This window comes from Acomys russatus, chromosome 9 (genome assembly GCF_903995435.1).
Source record: "Acomys russatus chromosome 9, mAcoRus1.1, whole genome shotgun sequence".
Lineage (NCBI taxonomy): Eukaryota > Metazoa > Chordata > Mammalia > Rodentia > Muridae > Acomys > Acomys russatus.
The window spans coordinates 14075451-14091085 of NC_067145.1; the positions used below are offsets into that span (position 1 = coordinate 14075451).

At 36.7% G+C, this 15635-nt stretch overlaps 1 protein-coding gene across 1 annotated transcript in view; it reads left to right on the top strand.

Annotated features, from left to right (window-relative positions):
- The first annotated feature begins 6387 nt into the window (after positions 1–6387).
- Positions 6388–15635, top strand: part of Cdh10 (cadherin 10) — a 193382-nt gene continuing 184134 nt past the window's right edge. Inside the window, exon 1 of the mRNA XM_051150993.1 lies at positions 6388–6807. The gene's annotated coding sequence lies outside the window, so the exon portion shown is untranslated. The remainder of the gene's footprint in view (positions 6808–15635) is intronic.

The following is a 15635-nucleotide window of genomic DNA, read 5'->3' on the forward strand; positions in this document are numbered from 1 at the left end:
TTTCAGCAGTTTTCCATACAGAAAATTTGAATAAAATAGTGATCTTTCTAAGTTATGGTCTTTAGCTAAGGGGCAAATTTCAAGTATATGTAATAACTGCTTAACTGATTTCAGACATTATTCTCCTGGGATGTGGGGGAACAAAGAAAACTAACATAAATATTAAGGTCTTTTTGCTTTCTGTGCTTTGAGTCTATGACTTGGAAATCTCAAGTTTTTAGACAGAATTCGTGACCTGCCAAGCTAATTTGATAGATTAGACTTAGGCCAGAATATGTAGTAATTGACCATTCTTGATAAACAACAAGGAAAGGGGAAGAAGATGAAAGAAACGACATTTTAAGGGAGAAGAAGTAAAATTACAAAATGTAGCTTGTCTGATGCTTTATATTAAGTAGTGAATTTATTTGAAAATAATGCCTTTAAAAAAAAAAGAGTTTTTAAGAATTCTTAGGTTTCTAGAATGACAGTATTTATTAAACTGTTGCCTTTAACACACCTTTCCATTAAAACTACAACAAGAAATAATACAAAAAATTAAAAAAAAAACTATTCATTTCGGTAAATGAAAATGGAGACAAATTAAATTTCAAAGGCTATTTTCTGCTGTTTTTCATCCAAAAAAAACTCTTTCAATTATTTCCTCATGTGAAACTTTAATCATAACTAAAAAACAGAAGACCCATTGTGTCACAATTTTAGACTAGAGGCCAGTAAATTCATTTGTAAATCTCTTTATATACAACCAGCATTACTCATCTAAAAAACATTGTGATTTCTGAGATTGTGAACTGTGAAAATTCTTCTCTTGTTTGGCATGGTTGGACCCTAACACACACTTTTAATCCAAGAACTTTCTGTTTATTGTAAACAGGTGACTAAACTGTAGTTGAGCCCTAGCATATACCTTTAATACAAGAGCTTTCTGGACACAGGATTTAACAAAGTTAACCCTAGGTCAAGAGGCAGGTCAAGAAACAAGCTGACAAGGATTAAGGAGTTTTAGGCTCTTTGAGTCAGATGGGTATTTAAGGCAGTTTGTTGAACTAGAAGGAGCTCTGTTTAGCTCTTGGCTTTTAGGTCTTTGGCTTTTAACTCTTTAACTCATGAGCTCCTCAGCTCCTTGGCCTTTGGCTTTTTGGTCTTTGAGCTAGCAAGCCTTTGGCTTTGTTTATTTTGACCTTTTCCTCCTGGGCTATCAGATGAGCTAGTGAGCCTTTTGTGCCTTGTCCATTGGGAAGTGAGCTGAGTAGGAAGGTCATCTGGGTCCTTTCTCTGTCTGTCTCAGCTATCATCCTTTTAACCCCCTCCCGCAAAAAGGAGAAGCAAATTAAGAAGTTTCTACCTGAAGTTCTATGAGAAGCACACAGAGGGTAGGAGTCTACCACCTCATCACTTTACAGAATCATTGGGAAAATCAATTTGTAATCATGTTTTTCATTAAACATGATATTTTCTACGTAATCATCGCACATTTTAAATACCAATCTGTAAATTAATTTACTACCTTAGAATTTTTTCAAGACTACTGTTTACATCAGTACCATGCCTTGTTCACCCCTCTGGCTCCTTTCTTGTCTCTTTACTCCCAGCTTACTGAGTTCATTTAGTGCTACTCATATGTGCGTGTGTTTAGGACTGATAACACTTTTTTTTTCTTTTAATTTATTCATGTTACATTCCAATTGTTATTCCCTCACTTGTATCTTCCTGTTTCCACTCTCACTTCTTCTTCCTCCCATTCTCCCTCTAGATTTCTGACGGGGTCCTCCCCAACCATCTGACCACAGCCTGTCAGGTCTCAAGATAACCTGCCTTCCCTTTTTCTGTGTGCATCCCTGCCAAGAAGAAGTGATCAAATCATATCCACAAGACTTAATGTCAGAGGCAGTCCTCACTGCTTTGCACCACCCCCTAAGCAATGGAATACTACTTAGCTATTAAAAACAACGGAATCTTGAAATTTGCAGGCAAAATGAATGGAACTTGAAAAGATCATCCTGAGTGAAGTAACCCAGACCCAAAAAGACATGCCTGGTATATACTCACTTATAAGTGGATATTAGCCAAACATAGATGTTCTCTGAAAGACTCCACCCAGTTGGGGATGGGGCAGATACTGGGACTCACAGCCAGACTCTGGGCTGAGCTCTGAGAGTTATATGGCAGAGTGGGGGTGATGGAAGGCCCAGAGGGGTCATGAATCCCACAGGGAGACCATCAAGGCCAGAGGATCTGGACACAGGGGGCCCTGCACAAACTGATGCACCAACCAAGGACATTGCAAGCAGAGAATCTAGACCGGCCCTTTTCAGATGTAAAGGATGGACACCACTGACTTCTTTTTTTTTTCTTATTTAAATAATTTATTCAGATTGCATTCTTATTGTTATCCCCTCACTTGTATCTTCCTGTTCCCCCTTCCCTCCCTCTTTTGCCCTATTCTCCTCCCACAGGCCTGTGACAGAAGGGGACCTCCCCCCTCATTATATGATCCCAGCCTATCAGGTTTCATTTGGATAGCCTACTTCCCCTTCCTCTGAGTGCCACCAGGCCTCCCCACCAAGGGGAAGTCATCAAATAGGGGACACCATAGTTCATGTCAGAGTCAGTCCCTGCTCTCCACACAACCATGGAGGATGCTCTGTCCATTGGCTAGATCAGAATGAGGGTTTGTTTTCAGCTTAGCCTCAGGGTCCCTCTCCATGCTTCCAGTTTCTGGGGGTGGAGCTGTGTAGTTGTGTGAGTAAATGTGAAAATAACAGGACCAGCTCCTTGGTACATGGCAGATATTGCTCTGGTGAGTTCATGACTTAATTACATTCACAAATTAATTTTGCATTGGGGAAAATTTACACAAACACTAAGAACAAATTCCCTTCTAGCTTCTCAGCTGGGGCCCAAAGCTTGTATCATTGGCTCCGAAACATTGTAAGTAAAAGTATGCTTCCTGTATTGAGTGTCTTAGAGTAAGTTGAATATCTTACACTTGTCTTGCTCCTCATTGACACCAGTGTCTAGTTGAAGATAAAAAGGTGATATGAACACCCGTTAGAGAATCTTCCCCATTCCTGCTCTGATTATTACCTATAATGAAAACACAGGTGTAAGTTTTTCCAAACTCTACTATCCTGAAAGGCCAAGTAGAAATGAGTTGGTGTCAACCCATCTCAGACAAATTATATTTCGTGCCAAAATATTTCTGAAGAAAGAAGTAGTGTGGACCTTCATGATTCTTGCCTCATAACCACCAAAAAAAAAAAAAAAAAAAAAAAAAAAAAAAAAAAAACTGGAAGTAGAAATTGGCATTGTCTTGCAAAACAGTCAAAGAAACAGAGACTGCCTGGAAAGCAAGCTTTGATATCCTTTATTATTTATTTATTCTTTCAGAGTTAGGTAAGTGCACCTCAAAGAAAAAAGATTACTGTTATAACAACTTGGGAACGTTATAGACATTTTATTTGGAAGTTTGCTACATTTATTTGGTAGTCATTCTAATTTGGTGCCAGCCTTCATTAATTTATTATAATAACTATATCAAAATATAGTTAGTTATTGTAATAACAATGAAGATGCTTTTTATCTTTCAGTACTTTATGATTATGATAAGGTATTTTCTCTGTATTTTACACTTTATTTTAAATCTGTATTACAAAATATAGCTGTTACATTTCCATCAAGTTATATTGGCTCTTTGTGGACATAACTTCTCATATAGAGAGACATGTACAGGAGGTACGTACTCAAACATCCCCTCTGAAAGAGCTGGCTATGCCTCTGCATTTTCATTAACTTACTTCATATATCTGGAACTGACTCCATTAAAGTTCACTAGGAAAACTCAAAACAAATAGAGCATATTAAAGAATTTTTGGTGACATTATTTGTAGCATAAAGTTTAAAAAAACGTAGAATAGTATTGTTTAATAAAACAAATCATATTATCAAAGGTTTTCCTTCTTAGCCAGTAGATATATTTCTCTATAATTTTGATTACTACGGTACTCAGCAGCTAGGACTATGATTTTAGGCACAAGGAATAAAGGAATTAGGATTTTAAAGGAGGATATTAATAAAATGTGATGAATTCTTATGTATACCTTACCTCCCTCCCTTCCTCTCTTAATCTCTCCCTTCCTGCCACATCTCTTATCTAAACTTAATTATTCATTAATATTCTAGTTATCTTTTACTAAACATTATATCAGGCCATGAAACAGAATATAATTAGGAGGATATCCTAAATTTGAAATATAATACAATTATATTTGTTCTAAAAAGCTAGATGATATATAGTATCATGTGACACAGGATGTAACAAGTATTGTATCTGTTGTGTCCAAATCAAGTCTGTCACTTATTTTATTAGCAATGTCAGTGCTTTCAGTGGTTAAATGCTATTGTCATCCTCCTCCTCCTCCTCCTCCTCCTTGATTACTATTTCTCCAAGCCCCCCCCCAGTAACATGTGACTCAGTATTTCTCTTCCAGCTAATAATAATATACAAATTATACCAAGACCTGGCGCTCCACTTCTCTGTTATGGATTCCTCTTTCAGAAGGTAAATGTGGAGTTTCCTTTGTGTAAATGAGATCAGCTCCTTAAATAAGTTGATAGTCCAGAACTAAAGTTTCTGATACCTACATGAAGCAGAAACAATCCTATCAGTCCTCAACTTCATGTGAGAGCAGGTGAAAGTTTTGTTAGGGAACTTACTTGATCATAAGTCATTGCATCATGTATTATAATTATTCAAATGAGATTTTACTTTACATGTAAGCCTTTGACAATGTTCTTAATTACACCCATTCAAAAGTTGTCTGAATGTTCTTCACAGTATACAGCCATTTATTTTGACCTAAAGAAAAATAAATATGCAAATCCAGTAAAAGAATCTTTAACCTTGCATGAATAGACACCAGCCATGAAATCTATTTAATACTGTATAATTGACCCGTAAAAGATGCAACTTTGAAACTTCTCTTAAAAGCCAATTTAATATGTCAATGGCAATATTATATGGAGTGACATAAATGCACCCATTCCTGGGAAATATGAGATATTTATTTTTAATTGATGATGAAGGCAAGAGACTATGGAAAATATTGTGGGCAAATATTATAGCTACTCCTGTCAGAATCCCATTGCTGAACTTCGACATAGATATTACATTTGTCCCCATCTTAGTACCTTCATCTGTAATACTTGATGAAAATTAATTCTTTCCTATTGTAAATACTGTTTATGCAAAAAAAGTGTTTTCTGTTTTAAGCTGAGAGCTACAGGATAACAATTAGTGATACAACAACCTGTGACACACTCTTGCACTCCCCACCAGTGCTTTCTTATTTTGTTATTTTCAGTGTGTAAAGTGTCTCTTCCTTGATAAATTATCAAAGGTGTCCTCCTTGGGTTCTTGGTATCTTGTGGCCTCTTAAGATAGCACTAGCTTGGGAAGGGGATTGTGAGTTCTATATACAGACTTATTGTTGCTTAGGGACTGCAAAAGTCTTTAACATCTGAGTAACGATATCTTGCTTTAGTTATCTGTGATGATCTTCATAATTTCCCCTCTAGTTTATATTTTCATAATTTACACAAACAAAATTTATTTCTAGGTGACATCTACATGTAGCCAGAAAAAGGTAAAGATGTTAAAGGTCTTGTGGAGCTATACTGACATCTTTGGTTAGGTCCTGGTTGATTAAAATTTAATGTACAGGTAGATAAATAGAGAGATGGACAATTCAAAGGCTGAGAAGCATATGGGACCAGCCAGAAACACTGATATCAGCCTGAACGATGTTTTTGGATATAAATATATTTATATGAAAAAATAAGTTTAAAAGGCAAAAAAATGAGATCGAGTCAACTACCAAATCTAAATATTTTAATACTAATTACGTATGTAATTTGTTAATGAAACACTGAGATGCAAGCTTGAGTGATTAAACAGGCAGAACTGCTCAGAGACATTCCCAAAGGAGGAGTAAGGTGTGTTCTTCTTATGGCAACAAACAACGAATAAAAGGTATTTGGAGACCCAGGAAAGTTCACTTGCCCTCAAAATAAATATTTAATACCGCCCCCGCCCCCCGCAAACACCTCTCAAATATCCTCTGTTGTTAATATACCTGATCTGATTGCCATTTGCTTGGCGCTCCGCTAATACTTGTGTTTGGATGGTCTGGTGTATGGGTGATGCAGGCATATTCATGCCAGAGAAAAGCAAAGAGGTATAAATATGTTTTTTAATTGTAAGAAGCAATTGCAGAATCCGCTTTTCTGGGATTTTGTTAGCGGACGCTGGTGGATTAGATGGGCTGGTTACCTTCGGCTGGAAACAGAGAGTCTTTCTGCCCTGCGGGGGAGGGGACGCCTTTCATGCGCAGCCCTCCTCTCGGATGCGCCCTCCCTCGCATTCACTTGCAAATCGCTGTGTGCTGGCAGGAGCCGGCACTTCCAGTCTCTAACCTTCCCATGGCGAGTGCTGCAGCTCCATCAGCAGAACCTTTCTCTCCGTGTGAGGAAGGGCTTTCCCCCCTCTTTCCTTTTTTTTCCCCCCTCTTCCTTAATCAGAATCACTGAATGAAAGCCAATCAGAGGGAGCGAGTTCGCCCCCGTTTTCTTTGGTTCCCTGCCGTCCAGAGTTAAAAGTGACGCTGAGAGAAAGCTTGAGTTAGACCGAAGTAGAATCAGTGAGAGAAAATAACAGCAGAAAACAAACAAAAAGGGGACAGGGTGACAATCTCTTCAGGGTTATTTGGCTGGAACCAACTTCCGTTTCCCAGAAGCTGATGAAACAAGGTAGGAAGAATTCACCTCTTGTCTTTTTACTCCTTTAAGGTCTTGTCTTTTCTTCCCCTGCTGTGGTGGTGGTGGGGGGGGGATGTGGGGGAAGCTATGTTTTTGCTTTTTTCTTTAAGTTATATGCATAATTATCCCAAAATCATTACCTTTTGATAAACAAATGAGCATGCAACTCTTTTTTATGAGTTTCCAGGAACAACTGCTTTCAATGTAAATAATGCGAAGCTGGATAAATAATATATTATGTTCAACAGTGTGGGTCTTGATATTGGAGTTAACGAATCCACTCATTCTAAGCAATTGCAGAAAATATTTACGGCGTGTAATTAATCATGTTTATTCCTGTTTGCCTCTGTTTAAAATATCAGTTTAGCAGATAACACTGTTTGCTGTGAACTCTAACAGCAGCCAACATTACTTTGCATTCCGTATGAACGGATTCACTCCTCACTTATTCATAGTCATAGTTCATTATATCTTCAGTATAAAGAAAAATGACAGTCAGAGGACAGGTGCCTTGAAGCTGTCAGTGGTCACTAGCATCCACATAGAGACAGAAGATTGACATTCATCAGAAATAAGATGGGTACAATTCCCATGTTCACATTTTATATGAGTCAGAAAATGAGGAGGTACAATAAAAGAAGGGGGGATTAAATGCACTCAGTCAGCAGTTGCAGCATTTATTGTCTTTGCTGCAATAAAATCCATATTTTATGTGGTGCTAAATTAATGCAGCATGTTGCAAGTCTAAATGATTGTCCCCAACAAGTAACTATTATAGGACTGTAAGCATGGGCCAAAGCAGTAGTCTGCAAGTGTTTTCATGCCACCACAATAAAACCAACTATCTCTGTACCATTAAAGGGGGAGAGGCTATAGGTACAAAGCAAACATCATTTTAAGACTGACCTATCATCTCTTGCTTTCAATAAGCAGATCTATTTCCTACAATTGTGGTCCTTCATTCCAGTAAGAGCTTCTGTTCTCCAAAGCTGCACATGCATGCGTTCTCAGCTCTTTGGAGATGCAGTTTTTTCATCTCATTTCTTTTTTCCTCTTGAAAGATCTATTTTAAAAATAATCTGTCCCTGTGATGCTGACAACTGTTATACTTCAATGCATATGTTAGGAGACTCTCTCCTTTCACACCATCCCCCTCTCTCTCTTCCTTTAAAACGTAGTTACAAGAGCTTCACTGTGGCGAATAACACTTGGCAAGAGCGTGCTCATTTTTTAGGTCTGGTATGGTGAGGATTTTTAATTAGTGGAACTTTCATGAAAACATTATGTCATTGACAGGGCTGCATGTTCATTTTTAGTTACAGTGAGGAAGGAAAAGGAAGAGTCTGTGTTCTGGAGAAATGATAAGGTGCATGGGTAATCTGCACCCTGGGGTAGTAATGGGGCACATATGTATTCAGTGTGCAGAGCTAGAGGAAATACTGGTTTATTTGGCCAGAGAGTAGTGGAGGGATTGAAACATGAACAAATATAAACAGCCTGTGTATGTGGCCGAGGGGCACATCAATTGCAAAACCATCCCAAGGGTAAGAAGGTAGAGAATTGCTCCTTTTGGCTTTTACTTTTTTCTTCCCTATGTTTTTAAAGTCTGACTCACTGTCTGCTTGCCTTAAACTAGACATGCCTTTGGTTTCAAATACTCGCTGTTAACAAATTGAGTTCAGTGGTGAATGCTCATGCTTTTTCTGACTCCAAGGAAGTGACATACGCTGTGATGTTCGGGGAGTGGGGGCCACAGGGAATGGGGGAAACCAAATGAAAACTGTTTGAAGCCATCTCCCTCTACATACGTGAGATTAGAAATTACCAGGTGACTGATTAATGTCCCAGGTGGGAGCTCCTTGATCTTTATAAAAACCAGTGTTCACTAGAAGCACAGCACTGTGCACACTTGGAATGCAGAGCTGCATTGTCAGATTTTTCTTTTAAGCTACACTGGGACATTCTTGGTGGAAAAATAGATTTTCTGTCTAGAAAGATATACGTCGCTGGCACAATAATAGGAAAGTTTATGGAATAGGAAAAAGGTATAAATATAAATATCCCCTTGTTAGGATTGGAATGTGTGAAAGTGGAAAGGTTAATTGGTAAAGACGTGAATCCTGATGGGACTACAAGGTGACTTACTTGCCTTTTACTTGCTTTCCCATATAAACAAATAGCAAAGGCAAAGTATACATATCTGGCAAATTTCTTGTCACATGGCTGTTTCCTGTGTCTTTTAACCTACTTTGCAGTAAGAGGTACAGCCTGCATCCTCCAGGAGTAAGTCATTTTATACCACGTCTCTCCACTAGGCGACAGCAGAGGCACAGCATTTGACAGAGCATGCTGATTCAGCAGCTGTGAAGCATGTATTTGTTAAACGTTCTTCGGAGTCTTCAGAATGCACAAGAAGCAGATAATGCAGATTAAGGGTGTAAACTCAGCTACTTTAGTCTAGACCTTTGGCTTCAAGAGTATAACTGATTATGTGTTCTTATTTCTACTCTCTAAGTCATGTTCTGCTGATGTCATATTACAGGTGGCTGTCGAATGGTAGAAAGCACAATTGAAAAAATAGAAATATTATTTCTGTCAACTATAGGTGATTTAATTCACACATTTAATTTCTCAATTTCATCCTATTTTTAATAATTGTTTTGATTAATCTAAAATATTGTCAAGAATATGGTTTCTCAAGAAACAGCCGGCTTACTTGTTATTTGATTTTAATTAAGTGGACTAAAGTTCAAAAAAAAAAAAAAAAAAAAAAGTTGCAAGAAAGATCACCTATCTGTTCACAGCAGTGACAAAGCTGGTTCAAACACTGCTTCAACTACTAACCAGAAAAATTATTAAAATACAAAGTTAATGTAGGATACTTTATATTGATGTACGTGACAATCAAGTCTGTGAGTTCACCTAGACAATCACCTGAAAAATACAGAGCAAAAATATCTGTTTTGTGTGTGTCTTGTGTCTTTACGGCACTTGGCTCATGTTCACAGATAGAACTTCTAACATTCTATTGCTTTTAAATTAATAAGTTCAGGGTTTTTACTATTGTTTTTCAGTCAACAAGAAATGCCTGTTTCCATAATGGCAGCTCAGGGGGTCTCTGTGATCTTCATTCTGAATCAGTGGTAGATTCCACTCACTCTTTACTTGACATTTTGCTCTGAGCCCCTGAGCCATTCCAAATCAGTTGTCATCTTTCGTCCCTGGGTGGGTGCCTAAGGCAGAAGGCCACGCTGCTTTGCTAAGTCTTCCTTGTCACCATTCAGTCCAGCTAACCCTCACCCACACACAGGGCAACAAATCTGATCTGCCACTGTAAAGTGACAGATTCTTGTGCAAGTATTACAGTGAGATATTCACATTAATCTGACAGCTCTTAAACATGCCTTCTTAATACAACTATTGCTCCATTGTTTATTATCAATGTAACTTCCCAGAAAAAGATGGGTTTCTGTGTAATTATTATTATTATTATTATTATTTTTTTTTTTTTTAGGAAACTTACTTATTCTCACAGATCCCTTTATATTTTTGTTCCGTTTCTTTGTTGCTGGATGAGTGATGTATTAGCCTCTCTGTTACCAAGACGTTTTGTTAAGCTTTAACTATTCTGGAAGTAGACTTTTAAAAAAGGAAACTGTGCATTCATTATGAGTGAGTAAAATCAAATCACAGCCTACATCATTTCACAGGCTACATTCCTTAGAAATAATGCCTGCTTGTGGGAGGTGGAATGCCTTCCTGGAGCAATCTCTTGCAGCTAAGAGATTCATATTCTTAAAGAGTTTGTCAGCAGCACTCTAATGCACTTTACCAAATCATATGATTTCAGTGTTCAGTCTTCATTTATTTATTTATTTATTTTAGCAAGCAGCTTCTATATAACGCAGCTTTATAAATTAATGTTAAATGACATTTCAGGCTTCAGACAGGATACAGCAGTTGGCTGGTAGATGTAATTCAACATTGTCTCTCAACAGGAAACTCAGCATTAAATGACATGTCTAAACACTTCAGCTCATTGCTGATTCTAATAAATTTAGCAGAACATTTTCTCCCCTTCTCTCTTTTTTCTTCCATCTTTCTCTCCACCTCTCTGCTCTCCCTCCTTCTCTCATTTCTGAAAATGACAAATGTCCATTTTCATTTTGTATTATACCCATTGGTGTTTCTTCAGCTCCTGTGAGTTTTATGGACAGCATTCTCACGTCTACTGCACCATCATGTTTACTGCAATGTGTGTGACTCTTGTATTACCCAGTCCCTATCCTGGAAACAGAAATCCATGTGACATGGCAGCTCCTGAGGAGTTGAAACAGGCACCAGGGCAGTTTGCTGAGAATTCAGCCTTCGTTAAGAGAATGGCTTCTTCAAATGATCAGAATGGAGGCTGCACAGTAATGAATTATGATCCTCAGTCCATCAGTTATTGATTATGAGGCTGTGTTGATTTAGTGTAAGAGAGAATATTGACATGGCTTGACAGAGTTCTGATTTTAAAAATGAATCAAACAGAAATTGCATGCTTCCAGAAAGCAGTACTCATTTGGACATGTTGATTCTTCCCTGCTATGAGAAACAAATATGGGAGTTACTAACCTAAGAAAGGAAACTACTGTTAGGTAAAGAACTACCATTCTTCCTCAGAGCTCCTGTTGAAAACGTGGGTAAGAAAATACATCAAGGATCACGTTAAACAAAATGTGTGACAAACTAAATTAATGAACATGCTAATTAAGTATAAGGATTTTACCTTGAGCTGTTCTGGTAAATCTCTAAAATGTTAACCCAGTATGTATAAATATAAGAAACTTGATATAGCTATCTGAATAGACTGAAAGCAGTCAGGGTGTCTTCTTAGGTCATATAAAGTTCTTAGCCTATTTGTGTGTGTGTTCCTAATGAAAGCTCTGTAAATGAATTTTTTTGCTTAATTAATTAATTAATTTCTGGATTATTGAGACAGTCATATCACCTCATTTCCCTTTTGCTGGGGTTACAGGAATAAACTCCTACACATAGCTGCAACATAAGATGGAAAGATGGCCCAATGGTTAGGAGCACCGCATGCTCTTCCAGAAGACCCAGGCTCATTCCCAGCATGCACATAGCATGATGGATACAGCCATAAGTAATTCCAATGACCGGAGTCCCAGGAGATCCAACTCCTACCCCCCTCTGAAGGCATCAGGTGCTCAATTGTTACACAGACACACACGTGAAAAATACTCACAAACATATAACAAAAATAAAGATGCAAATATTTAAAAAATCAAACAGAATTTTTTTCTTGTTATTTCATTAACTATAAAAATCAAGGAAAATAAACTTGGATTTCTAACAGCATGTGCTATATGATTTTTAAAGTAATAAATGTTTCTAAAATTCTTGACTTTCAAAGTCAGGTGATGCACCATGATATTCCAAAATAATTGCCTTCTGAAGATAATCTTTAACATGCCCATACATTGGAAAATTTAAAAAACTGAACTCTGATAAATTTTAAGGATTTTGTATTTCCACACAAATCTACAAACTATCAGTTACATTTATCAATTATTTTACTAACATATTTTCTTCAACAAACAAAAACATTGCAATTTTACTACTTAATTGGTTTAAACTAATTCTCAAATAAAATTAAAAACATGAACTGAAAAGTTTTTAGCAGTGACATTTATTTGCTTAGCAATGACTTACATGAAAGAAATTACTGAGGTGAACTTAGAATATTTTCATCAACTAAAACAATTCAGAACGCATTGTTTAACCATTACTGTAGTCAAGTATAACTTTTCCCCACCTTTATTTTTCACTTACTTCTAAAATGTAAGTTGGAGACTATTCCTGTCTTATAGTGTTGAACCCTATGTAATAAGTGTTTAATATGAATGATATTTATGGAGGAAACCACCATCATGTAGATCTGATTTTTCTGCATTTAGTTTTCTCATTGTAAATGAAAATTTTTTTTTTGCATCAGTAGAATTTAATGGAAATGATTTACTATTTATCATTAGGCATACAGCCAATGATGCCATGCAACTCTGAGAGTGTAGCCAGGGATGACTTTAAACTTCTAATCTTCCTATCCACACTGGAAGGACTTTAAAAAATTCTCTTGTTTTACACATTCATCTAGTTACTGTTTACTGTGTACTAATATGCATGTGAATCTATATGTACCATGCATGGCATGCATGCATGTGGAGGTCAAAGGACAATTTGCAAGAGTTAGTTAGACTTTCAACATGTGGTTTCTGGGATACTAACAAAGTTTGCACTTCCTGAAATCACTTGTACCCACTGAATAAATTTCTATATCAAAACAGAAAAAAGATTGCTTCCTTTAAGTAAAAATAATATTTTTTACTAATTGTTTTAGATTTTTATACTATGTGTTGAAAAAATAGAAATAGAATTAAATCACTTTCTCCCGTACATTTTCTCCCTTCGACACCTCCTCTCAGCAAACAGAACCTGCTGAGTCCATTCTTGTTTCTTCTGCGTATGTGGTTTCAGAGCTGACTAGTCTATATTGGACATCCAATAAAAGTGTTAGGAGAATCTAATTCTCCTCTTCTCAGCAGCCATTATTTGCCTCTAGTTCTCTGTCTAGAGATGGGATCCTTTAAAATTCCCTCCTTCCACAGTGATAGCCATTGATATCGTTATTTTTTTTAATCTTATTTATGCAGTAATTTCTAGGACAGACAGTTTTCCAGCTGACTTCCTGGTATTCTGGATCTTACCATTTTTCAGACCCCCTTTTCCATAGTGTTGCCTGAGCCTTGTGTAAATGGAGAGGCTGCGATCTAGATGTATCCTTGGCAGGGTGTGGCTGTCATGATCTGTTGGTTTACGCATTGGATCTGATTGTGGTTTTCTGTTATAGTCTCTATTTGCTTGAAAGAGAGGTCTCTTTGATATGTGGCAGAAGTGACACTTACCCAAGAAAGTTGACTCAAAAAGACATCCAATGTATTTTGGTTATATTCATCCCCCTTCACTTCCTTTCTCCAGTATCAACTTCTCCTCACCCAATTTTCTGTATTATTATTTTTTAAGTACAGGAGGTCTAGTTTATGATGTCCAAAATAGTTTGGTGTCTTATGCTGAGGCGTTGTGGGACTACCAGGAAGTGTAAAAGCTGACTTTCCTTTCCAAATAGGTATCAGTTGTCAAATAGTTGTACAGTTAGTCAGGGCACTTAGTGACTACCTAGCTTGAGCTGGCACAGACTTTGTGCATGCTGCCCAGTTATTGGGTATTCATATGTGTTATGTCCAGAAAACATTGGTAAGGACATTTTATTTCTTCATCTGAACTGTGTTTTTGGTTATGATTTTAAACAAAATTTGGACATTGAATATTAAGTTCAAGTTCTTTCCCCGTCTTTCTTTCTTTCTTTCTTTCTTTCTTTCTTTCTTTCTTTCTCTCTCTTCCTCCTCCTCTTCCTCCTTGTACTCCTCCTCCTCTTCCTCCTCCTCCTCCTCCCTCCTCCCTCCTCCTCCCTCTTCTTCTTCTTCTTCTTCTTCTTCTTCTTCTTCTTCTTCTTCTTCTTCTTCTTCCTGGGGAATGTTGTATATGATGCAGGTCTCAATATGCAGCTGTTGATTTCCTGGAATTCAATATGTACATAATTTTGACTTTGAATTGTGTGTAGTTTCTTTTACCTCTCCAATCCCTCCTGAATGTTGGGTTTATAGGCACATACTCTGAACATTATTTTTCTGTTAATTTTACTCTTTTGTGCAGAGAGTTGAGTTTTTGTAAAAGTGTTATGCTAAATATACTATTTTAACCTTTATTGACTTTAATTATTTGGTGTATAGTCAGAAACAAAATAAAGAAAACCCCACAACACACAAGAAACTTTTCTCCTTAGCTATTGTGTTTTCTAAGACATATGTTTTGATCTTAACTATAAGTAAAAATATTAATAATGTTTAATCATTCTTAAGCCTTCATCAACTTGGGAACAGACACAAATATTTGGAAACAAACATAACATCCATACTTGTTGTCCAGATGTACATAGTGCTGAAAGTGCATACATATACCTATGTCACTCTTCCAAAGGCATGAAATGGTGCTCAGAAATGCTTGGAGATAGACATATGTACACACACACACACACATATATATATATATACTCATATCATTAATCACTTATGTGTACATTCATGTATAGATTATTTAATATAGATAATTTATTAATTTAAAATTAAATTTTCTTAGATTATCCATGATGGAGTTGAAATATGAAGTCCAGACCACAGGAGAAGTGAAGCTTTACTAATGGGAGCCATAGTGAGTTAGAACATAAACAAGGCTTCTAACTTTAGAGGGAGAGGTTACATCTAGCTTGTTACTAGAAGGGCAAGGAAGAAAATTATGTGAATGAAAAGAGCCTTCCACACTAAGTACATTAATTACAACTCTACATATAAACATTATTTCTTTATTCTTATTTTTATGTTTAATAGTGTCAAGTAGCATAATATCATGGTACCAGTTTAACTGCTTTTTAAATTTTGGGTTTTCATGTACTGTGCATGTTTTAGTTTTATTTGTTTGTTTGTTTTTCTCTTACTAATTTTAATGTTTTCTTGGAGTATGTGCAATGGCTGTTCAGTTTTTCCTTGCAGCCTTCAGTAGGATTTTATGCCTTTGGGGGAAAGACGATGAACCATGACTATTGTGTCATACCCAGAGAGACAGGTTTTTTAACGTAATGAGAAATATTAGTATATTTATGACCTATAATAGATATATCTGTATTGTTCTTTGAAATGTTT